This window comes from Pseudorca crassidens, chromosome 8 (genome assembly GCF_039906515.1).
Source record: "Pseudorca crassidens isolate mPseCra1 chromosome 8, mPseCra1.hap1, whole genome shotgun sequence".
In the NCBI taxonomy this organism is placed as follows: domain Eukaryota; kingdom Metazoa; phylum Chordata; class Mammalia; order Artiodactyla; family Delphinidae; genus Pseudorca; species Pseudorca crassidens.
Window position 1 is genome coordinate 12,595,492 of NC_090303.1, and position 9,521 is coordinate 12,605,012.

Consider the following 9,521-nt stretch of genomic DNA (forward strand, 5'->3'; position numbering starts at 1 on the left):
CCCATTTACTCTCTATAATGGCCTTACGAGGTAGGTTCTCTTGTTACTCCCACCCCACCCCCTCACCTTATTAGTGTGACGGCCTTTTGATGTGTCAACTTTGTTAGGCTATAGTCCCCCAGGTATCCAATCAAACACTACTCTGAGGGTTGCCACAGTGATATTTTGTAGATGAAATTAAAGCCCGTTATCAGTAGACTTTAAGAGATTATTCTAGATAATCTGGGTGGACCTGATTCAGTCAGTTGAAAGACCTTGACAGCAAAGCTGAGGCTTCCCTGATGAAGAAGAAATGATAACTTTGGACAACAACTTTATCTGCTGCCCCAGTGTTCCAGCCTGCCCTTCCTGATGGCCTTGCCTTAATGGATTTCACACTCAGCCCTCGCAATCACGTAAACAAATTCCTTGTAATAAATCTCTTAATATACATCTCCTACTGGCCCTGCTTCTCTGGTTGAACCTGGCTGATACAATAAGTGAGTAAACAAAGCCAGGGAGGTTAAGTAACTTGTCCAAGGTCATAGAGCTAATGCATGGGGGAGAAGGTTTAACCTCAAGGAGTTTGAGTGCAAAACCCCTGCATCGAACAACCATATTCACGTGTCTGATAGAAATTCTGGTTCAAAAGAGGTTCAAAGGAAGCAATCCTTAATTCTGATTGAAAGGATTGGCAGTGGAGTAGGAAGGCTTCTCATAGGAAGATTTACGATGGAGGAAATGTTTGGACTGGATTTTGAGGGATAAGATGAACTCCGTGAGCGACTAATACATGAAGGATACACCAGAAAACGAAGGCACAAAATCCATGGGTGCGATTCAACAGGGTGTGGAAACATACATATGTCCGTAGATAATTAGGGGCATTTCACGTCACCACTGGGACTGTATCTCTCCAGTTTCTCATCTGGGAAAAGTTGGATTAGATGATCTCTATAAAGCTTGCTGTAAAGAAAAATTAGACAAGATGTGTAAAGTATCTTGCAAGCTGCCTGGAACAGCTGGGTATTCCATAACAGTCACTTCTCTCTCTCCACCCCAACTCTACTCTCCCCACCAAAGTCCTCTCCAAGTGCTGTGTGTTCTGATCCTGATGATAAATTTATACTCATGACAGACATTCCATGATATTCAACCCCTTTCTCCATGGAATTGAACAGAATATACCCACCCAGTGCCAAGAACAATGAAGTCATGGTCTCTAACATCGAGCTGCTTGCAGTCTGGTTTGAATGGCATAATTTTAAGCGGGCGATGATAGCTGATATGCAGAGGAAAATGCATTGGGCTAAGAGAGCAAATAGGCAGAGGCTTGAGAAAGCAACTCAGACTGAGGTTGTCAGGGAAGGCTTCCTGGAGGAAGGGACATCTCAACCCGAACCTGAAAACTGAGTAGTAATCAGCTACATGACTGGGGCTCTAGTTAGTAGGTAAAATGTGTTTGAAGTCTGGACGTGAAAGCAGGTCTAAAAGGCCCTTGTCATTGTTTATTGTTAAAGGAGTAAGTAGCATTAAGAGTTCCTAAAGAAGACGTGGTACATATATACAATGGAATATTACTCAGCCATAATGAAGAATGAAATAATGCCATTTGCAGCAACATGGATGCAACTAGAGATTATCATACTAAGCAAAGTCAGTCAGAAAGAGAAAGACAAATACCGTACGATGGCACTTATTTGTGGAATCTAAACTATGACACAAATGAATGGGGTTAGCAGACGTAAGCTTTTATATACAGAATGGATAAACAACAAGGTCCCGCTGTATGGCACAGAGAACTATATTAAATGTCCTATGTAAAACCATAAAGGAAAAGAATATTAAAAAAAGAATGTGTGTGTATGTATATATATAAAATTGAATCACTTTCCTGTACAACAGAAATTAACACAACATTGTAAATCAACTATACTTTAATAAAAAAATAAAAGAAGTAAAAAAGAAACTCTAGACACTTAAACTTAGAACCTAAGAATAAAACTGAATGGATCCAGTAAAAAAAAGAGTTTCGAAAGTATCCCCTACTCACTCTCCCCCTCCTCAAAGGTTGTCTGTAGGCTGACAAGTTACTGAGGTCTGCCTTTTAGCTGGCAGTGCTCAGACAGTGAGAAGGACCCATATATGGAATCTCCATCCTGTACAGACCATAAGTCAAAATAAACATTCCTGAACTCAAGTTCACTGCATTTCACATTTGCCTGTGCGTCCCCTGAAGCTTGGAATATTTACTCACTTGGCGTTGCAACCAGACGCCAGCTTCTGCCTAGTTGGCTAGCTTCCAATGATAATTTAATGTCATGTGGTGTGACAACAATAATTTAGTCTCTATAGTAAAATGGAAGGTAATAATTAGAGTGTGAGAGAAAAGCGCAGATTTTCCTGTGGCAGTACAAAAACTTTTATAGCCACATCGGATCCATTTTCATCTTGATTTTTTTTTTCCCTTTACATGCCTTCTTTTCTTGTTGTTACGCAAAACTACATTTTATAAAGAAACTCATGCTTGATATATTTTATGAAGTAGAGTTGTACTTATGGATTGATGTGAAATCCATCTCTGTGTGGCATCTTGAGACAAGATCATGAGTAAACTGTCCTGATAGGACTAACTATACCAGCCCTTCAGACAAAAGAGCAGAGGAAGGTCATAATCAAGTACCTGAGGTTCATCTAAATGGGCCCCAGGCCTCAGGAAGAGCTAAAGCAAAAGTTTGCAAAGAAGGGTCCCAAGGACTTCAGCTACTTGGCAAACTGAGCCTTATGTGATCAGGCCTGTACCCTACTTCATGCATCCAGGGGGGTTGGAATTCCTCAGACAGTGCGGCTCAAGGGGCCTTAGACTCAGGTCTCAGAGAGTTGAAGGTGGATAGAGGGCATTCCTTGGAAGTCCCGGTAGCATGCAACATTGCATGCAATTGGGTGACTACGTAAAAGTAATGAGCTTAGTTATTTGTTTGAAGGAGTCATGACTCTCTGGTGAAGTCCAGTCACCTCTGGGGCATAATTGTACTGTATGGGCCCAGGAACAATAAAAGGTATCTGCAGTCTCAGAAATAGTAAGTCAGCAGCAAATTCCAGGGAAACACACCCTGAAGTCGCAGAATAGCAGTAGGCCTGGGGGTAAGGGGGTCAGGGCCTGTACAGAGCTACACAGAGGAGTAGCAGCTTCGTAAGAAGGTACAACAGCAAGGACCAGCAAGGAGGACATCAGAGTTCAAGATCATGGCATGAGAACATCATTTGTCTGCAATGAAGAGGCTCAGAACCTGCATTCGTGTACCTGAGGGCATATGTGTGTGTTTGGGGGTTGGGAGCGTAGAGAACATTTATTCTCCACCAGTTTGACTGAGACAGTGAGGCCCCATCCTGGAGCAGAAGCGACAGTCTGAGCGTCCAGGCTCTGAGACAAGTGCAAAGGGAAGAGTGTTTGCTCTGCTCTGTCAGAGTTCACGCTCTCTCCCTCAAGCCTGAATAATTGTAGAATAAAATTCCAGCAAGTGATTGGAGCCGTTTTTCCCGGTTAAGGGAACACCCCTGATTTGATCATAGCTGTCCAAAGAAGAAATGCCTAAAAGGGGAAAGAGTCTGCTCCTAAGGGAAGAAGGAGAGGGAGAGTGGAAAAGAGAGAAGGAGAGTGAGAGAGAGAGAGAGATCCTCCATTTAAATAAACCAGAATCACTAGGCATGGACAGAGTTCTCTGGATTTCTAAATCTCAGTAGCTGTGCTATTCCTGCCTTAATTGGGTCTTTTATTTTTGCAAAGGAGAGAGAGAGAGATTCTCGTGGCAGAATGTAGGGGAGTTAAACTAGAAGATAAATAAATCCAACAGATGTAGAGCAAGGTCTCACAGAGTAAGACAGGCAACTGCAGGTGGAACTCAGGCCTTCTAGAGAAGCAAAACATCATGAAGAACTCACACAGCTCCAGCAAACTGACTCTCTGATTGTCCGTGTCATAGTTGTCAATTATGGCTGCTTCATGCCCTTCCATTCTAGTATGACCTGCTGGTCAGTTCGCGTGGACTGACCAGCAGGTTTCAGTCCCCTTAGGGCTTCAGTTTCTTATGTCTTCTGCTACGTCATGGCTTCCTCTCTGTTTATTACTTGTTCCCCAACTGTCTTCTAGAGTCTACTCTTCAGGCTCCCTAAGAGGCTGATCTGAACACTCAGTGGGAAAGTTTAGAGCCATCAGCCACGAATCAGCCACCTGCCCTTCCAGCTGTGGCCACGTGATGAACTGCTTGCAGTTCTTACTTGGTCAGTAGGGATCCACGGGCAGAGGGTCATGACCAATCTGTTATAGAGATAGAACGATATATGGGAATATAGACGTGGTAGGAAACAAGTAGATAAATTGAACATGCTCAGAAAATACTATGAAGATATGTCACCATATACCTCTTAAAAAAAACCTGTATTTTTCTAAAACACACACACACACACACACTTGCTAATAGAAGATGATATTCCAAGTGATCTCTGTGTGGCTAGAACCTCCACGCACATAGATAGGAGGGATTTTCTGGTTCATCTAAAGATGAAGGGAAAGGGGAGAAAGGAGGAGGAATAGAAGAGGTGAATAATTATTAACAGTGTCACAAAATATTTAGTGTGAGGAGAATTTTGTGAAATTGGTGACGGGATTGGGTTCACACCTGGATGGATGAGAAGAAAAGTAGTACATGCAGATGCAGAAATAGAGGGCACAGAGAATGTATTTTTGAAAAAACAGCGTTATATTTAACAATTTGAGAAAGTAAAAGGCTTTGTTAAGCAGAATGTTTTATAAACCACTTACTGATCACTCACTCATTTCAATTCTCTGGAAAATACCTTACATGCCTTGTCTTAAGTAATTCTCTTAACGCCTTAAGATATATAGATCTTCAATTTACAGAAGTGCAAACTGAGGCTCAAAGCAGTTATGTAACTTGCATGAGGTCACACAGCTGGTAAGTGTCCCTGTTACATGTTCACTTGTGGCATTAAAGTTCTTTGGTATAAAAATGCCCAGGAATTGGATGTAGGGGTGCCCATTGGCCAAGGGGCCAGAACTGGGCTCCCTATGTGAACTGGAATCCAGGAAGATATGGCAAGTTTAGAAATAAAGACCCAGAAATCATTATCCTCTAGACTAGAAATTAGCCTCCTGCACTATGTAATGAGTACAAGATGTGTCACTTGCTTGAGCTTGGAATACTAAGCCTTTGTGTGACTAGATACGAACCCTGAATTTGAGCTATATGTCTGGGCAGTATAAACCCGGAGGAGGTACCCTTACATAACAATTGACTTGGAGCCAGTGAAACCCACAGGATCAGGCATAAGCAAACAGCCTTTTAGGAGGTCCCCATATCCCAAGGCACAAGATGCATGATGAACTCCCAGTCCAAAATTCCAAAGCGTGTGAGGAAGTTTAACATCATGATAGACAGTGGCCAGACGCAGCCACGGTGCGAATTTACATCTTAGGAGTTACAGATAACAGAACAATATAAAAGAGACTCAAATTACGAATGTTTAAAATTTTCTAAGGAAAAAAAACTGGCATCTGCAAAACAAGAACAGGGGTTATGAAATAAGATCCAGTGGATTAAAAGAAAAAGAAGTAGAAATGCTGGACATGAAAAAATACGGTCACTGAGAAAAAAATCCAAAAAACATTTTCATCAACAGTTCCTAATTCTGGTTATACATCATAATCACCTTCAAGCTTTAAAAATATTGATGTTCGTGCCCTTACCTACACCAATTAAACCAAAAAATCTGGCGGCAGGGCCAGGCATTGATATATTTTTTAATCTTCCAGGTGATTCTAAGATGCAGCCAGTACTATGAAGTACTTTGTTAAATCAATTACTGGACACAGCAGAAGAGAGAAATAACAATTGATAATAATACTGATACTAATAACAAAAACCAAACTAGACATAGCTTAAGACAGAGGGGAAAAAAAGAAAAAGAAAGATGATAAGATAAATATACAAGAGAAGTTAAGGAATACAAAGGCCATAATAAGAAAAGTTTGGCTTCTGTCCCATAAGCATTCCAGAAGGAGAGAATAGAAAGAATGGTGGAGGAGAAATAGTCAAAGAGAAAACAGTTAAATATTTTCTCACTATGAGAAAATACATGAAAACCTGTATTGGACTCTGAGTAGATAAACACAAAGAACCTAGACACATCACAGGAAAATGAAAAGAGAAAATGCCAAAGTAGGTGAGGGTGGAGGGCAAGCAGGCATCTCTAGTACAGATGTGGCTGTTCCGAGAAAAAGTATAAAATGCCATTGGAGTATCAGAGCTTATTCAAGGCACAGTCCTACTCAAACCTATACAAGGTTACTTACCAAGCGTGGTCTGCGTACAAGTGCAGTCCTAGGAACTGGCAGATCAAAAGGTGAATAAGGCACAATGAAAGATCTCCAAGGAAAGAGAAGACAGGCATGTACAGAACTGTGGTAGGTTACACTGATATTAATACCAATACTTCAATTCTCCCGGTGTCCATCCACTGTGTCTTGTGACTTTACAGGTCTTCTTAGAGTTTATTTCTCAATGTCTTAAAAACGGGCTGATCTTGAGACTTCCTTTGGCTAACAGAGTTTATTGGACTTGACAATGGGCCAGTTCTGAGCCTAGCCCTCAAGAGGCTATGAGGGGGGCTTCCCTGGTGGCGCAGTGGTTGAGAGTCCGCCTGCCGATGCAGGGGACACGGGTTCGTGCCCCGGTCCGGGAAGATCCCACATGCCATGGAGCGGCTGGGCCCGTGAGCCATGGCCGCTGAGCCTGTGCGTCCAGAGCCTGTGCTCCGCAACGGGAGAGGCCACAGCAGTGAGAGGCCCACGTACCGCAAAAAAAAAAAAAAAAAGAGGCTATGAGGGATTCTGCTGCACTTGGTCTTCACTCGGACAACATGCCCAGGTTAGCCTCCTGGAGGCTGAGGTGTGGGGAGCAGAGATCAGTCACCCCAGTCAAGTATGTGAGTGACCCCAACAGAGCTGACCACCCCAGATGTCTGATGAATAAATAATTATAACTGTAGACCACAGAGATGCCACTGGTAGGTAACAACCCCCCATATTCCAATGTGACAGAGGACACAGCAAATATCACCAGGAAAATAACTCTAAAATCTAAACTCTTTCTCCTCTACCGTATTAAACCTGTTTTAAACTTGTTTCTTCAGTTTCACAAAGTTCCAGCTAGTTCTGTCTGGCAAATGCGTTGGTGGCAAAAGCTGTGAAGGGTGGTGTCAGCCGAAATCTCTTGCCCTTAAATAGCTGTCAGCTCGGAACTATAAACAGTAAATACTGTGAAGCCTGTCTTAAAACCGCAGCCCAGGGGAGCGGCAGAAATTGGATGCCTCGTAGAAATGATCTTTAAGTAAAGGTTGAATACAATAGCCTTGGGGATACTTTCAAACGGTGACTCCAGACAGAGTTGTCTGACGGTTGGCATTGCCAATCTTGGCTTCGCGGGGCGCGCTGGCTCGGAGACACCTAATGAAAGAGAGGCCTTCGGAGTTCATCTCGGTGTTCGCAGAGGGGCCAGGAAGACCCATAGTATTTGCAGACGTCCAGGGAAATCGTCTGCTTGTGGGTGCATTCATCAGACTTGAAAAGATAATAGGCCAAGTGGAGAGCTGAACTCTGTCTCAAAGCCTCCATTCATTTCGGGAGCGGCGTGCGCCACGCCCCTCGCCATCAATCCTTCCCTTTCCGGGGAGAGCACCCCGCCGGGGGCGCGGGGGATGGGGGAATGCTGAAAGCCAGCCAGAGCAGACAGGGGAGCCCTCTCGTCCACCGACAGGAGGTGGCCGGCAGCTCTGCCTAGCAGTCGGAAGTACTCGCTCTGCAGAGGCCAGAGTAGCTTAAGCTCTTGAGAGGAGACTTAGGGACCCAGGGGTCACAGGGGCAAGATGCTACAGCCCCGGTAGGAATGGCCTCGGGGTCCTGTCGTCGCCAGAGCCACCTTTTCGTGGGCGCAGCGGGAGTGAGGTGAGCCGGCCTGGGGAGTGCAGTGCCCGGGGAGGGGGAAGGCGGGTGCGGGGGTCGGGGGGGGGGAGACAGGTTTACCGTAAACACTGCTCATTCCCGAAGCGCTTAGGGGCTGGATGCCCAGAAGGTGGACAGTCCTCTAGGAAGATGCAGACGCCGGCTCTTCCACGCCACCACCCAGCAGCCTCAGAGCACCCGCAGCCTTTTATTTTCCGTGTCCGCTGAGTCTGTAAAACCTCGCCCTGGGTAACTAACAAGAGCCCCTACTCAGCGATGGCCGCGGCGGGGCCCAGAAAGCAGAGCCGGCTGCGGGTCCCCAGCCGCTCACCTGTCACCTGTCCCTAGCTGGCGCTCCCTCTACCCCGCATTCCTGGGCCTCAGGCCGCCACCCAACTGCGTGTTTCCCGACTCCCCCTCTCCATGAACCGCCACCAATAATTTCAGGCACCTGCCTGCGCATCTCAGCACCTGGCGGGAGGGGATTGGAGGGTGGAGAGTGCTCTCCTTATCCTGTGGAGTCAATGCCAAGGGCATGAGCGGATGTACAGTTTGGCCCTGAGCCCTCACCCTGCCTGGACGCTAACAGGTCATTCACAGGTTGGAATAACACGGCATCATGCTAACAGTTCCTGATGTGCGATTTCTCCATTGTATTAAAATGCCCCCAATTTTACACAATATACTCCGTTTTGTTATCCCATTTATGGTCTGTGGATTTCTTCTGCATGGGCCTTGCAGGAGTAAGGATCCTATGAGGAGGCCAGACGAGCCATCCGTACAGATGCCAAGCTGACTCCACCCTCAAAGCTCTTCCGTATTTCCCGCCTCAGTTTTCTCATCTGTAAAGTGTGACTATTAATAAAACCTGTTTTGAGAGTATCTGTTTTTTGCTTTAAAAAAAGGTAATCCATATTAATCGCTTAGCTCCAAGGCTTGGCACACAGTAAGCCCTCAGTGTTAGTTAGCTACTATTATTCTAACGATTATTTCTAAAAATGCTGTGGCAACGATTAAAACCTTTTGTTTTTGAGTTAGCTCTTAATTGGTGGGCTATATGAAACCTTTTCAGAAGTAGCTGAAAGTACTTTTTATAAAGCAAAGCCTCCGAGTTTTCATATTTTTCTGACTAAATACAAGAAAAGCTTACAAAGAAAAAAGTAAAGCTATTCAGTGAAAAAAAAAGCAGGGTGATCAATTTTATCATCAAGTAGAGCAAAGACATTAAGAGGAAGATAGAGGGTCCTGTTTGTGCTTATTGAAGACAACATCTAAATCAAAGATGTGACAGTAGAAAACGTACAGAGGTGCTAACAACTTCATGTTCATAATTTTGAAATATGACTCCTAAAATGGTATAAAATTTTGGTCTCACAAACCTGAATCTGCCCCAGGAAACATGTAAAGTAAAAAGTAGTAGATCCTGATATATTACATAGAAGAAAAGAACACATAATGTAGATTTTTTTTTGCTGAATCATATGGTACTTTTTTTTTTTTTTTTTCTTTTTTTGCAGTACTC

At 44.1% G+C, this 9,521-nt stretch overlaps 1 long non-coding RNA gene across 1 annotated transcript; it reads left to right on the forward strand.

The window, feature by feature from the left end:
- The first annotated feature begins 5,870 nt into the window (after positions 1 to 5,870).
- On the forward strand, positions 5,871 to 8,881 carry LOC137228837 (uncharacterized). The gene is made up of 2 exons (XR_010945374.1): positions 5,871 to 8,002; positions 8,748 to 8,881. It is a non-coding gene; the product is annotated as an uncharacterized lncRNA (long non-coding RNA).
- The last annotated feature ends 640 nt before the right edge of the window (positions 8,882 to 9,521 follow it).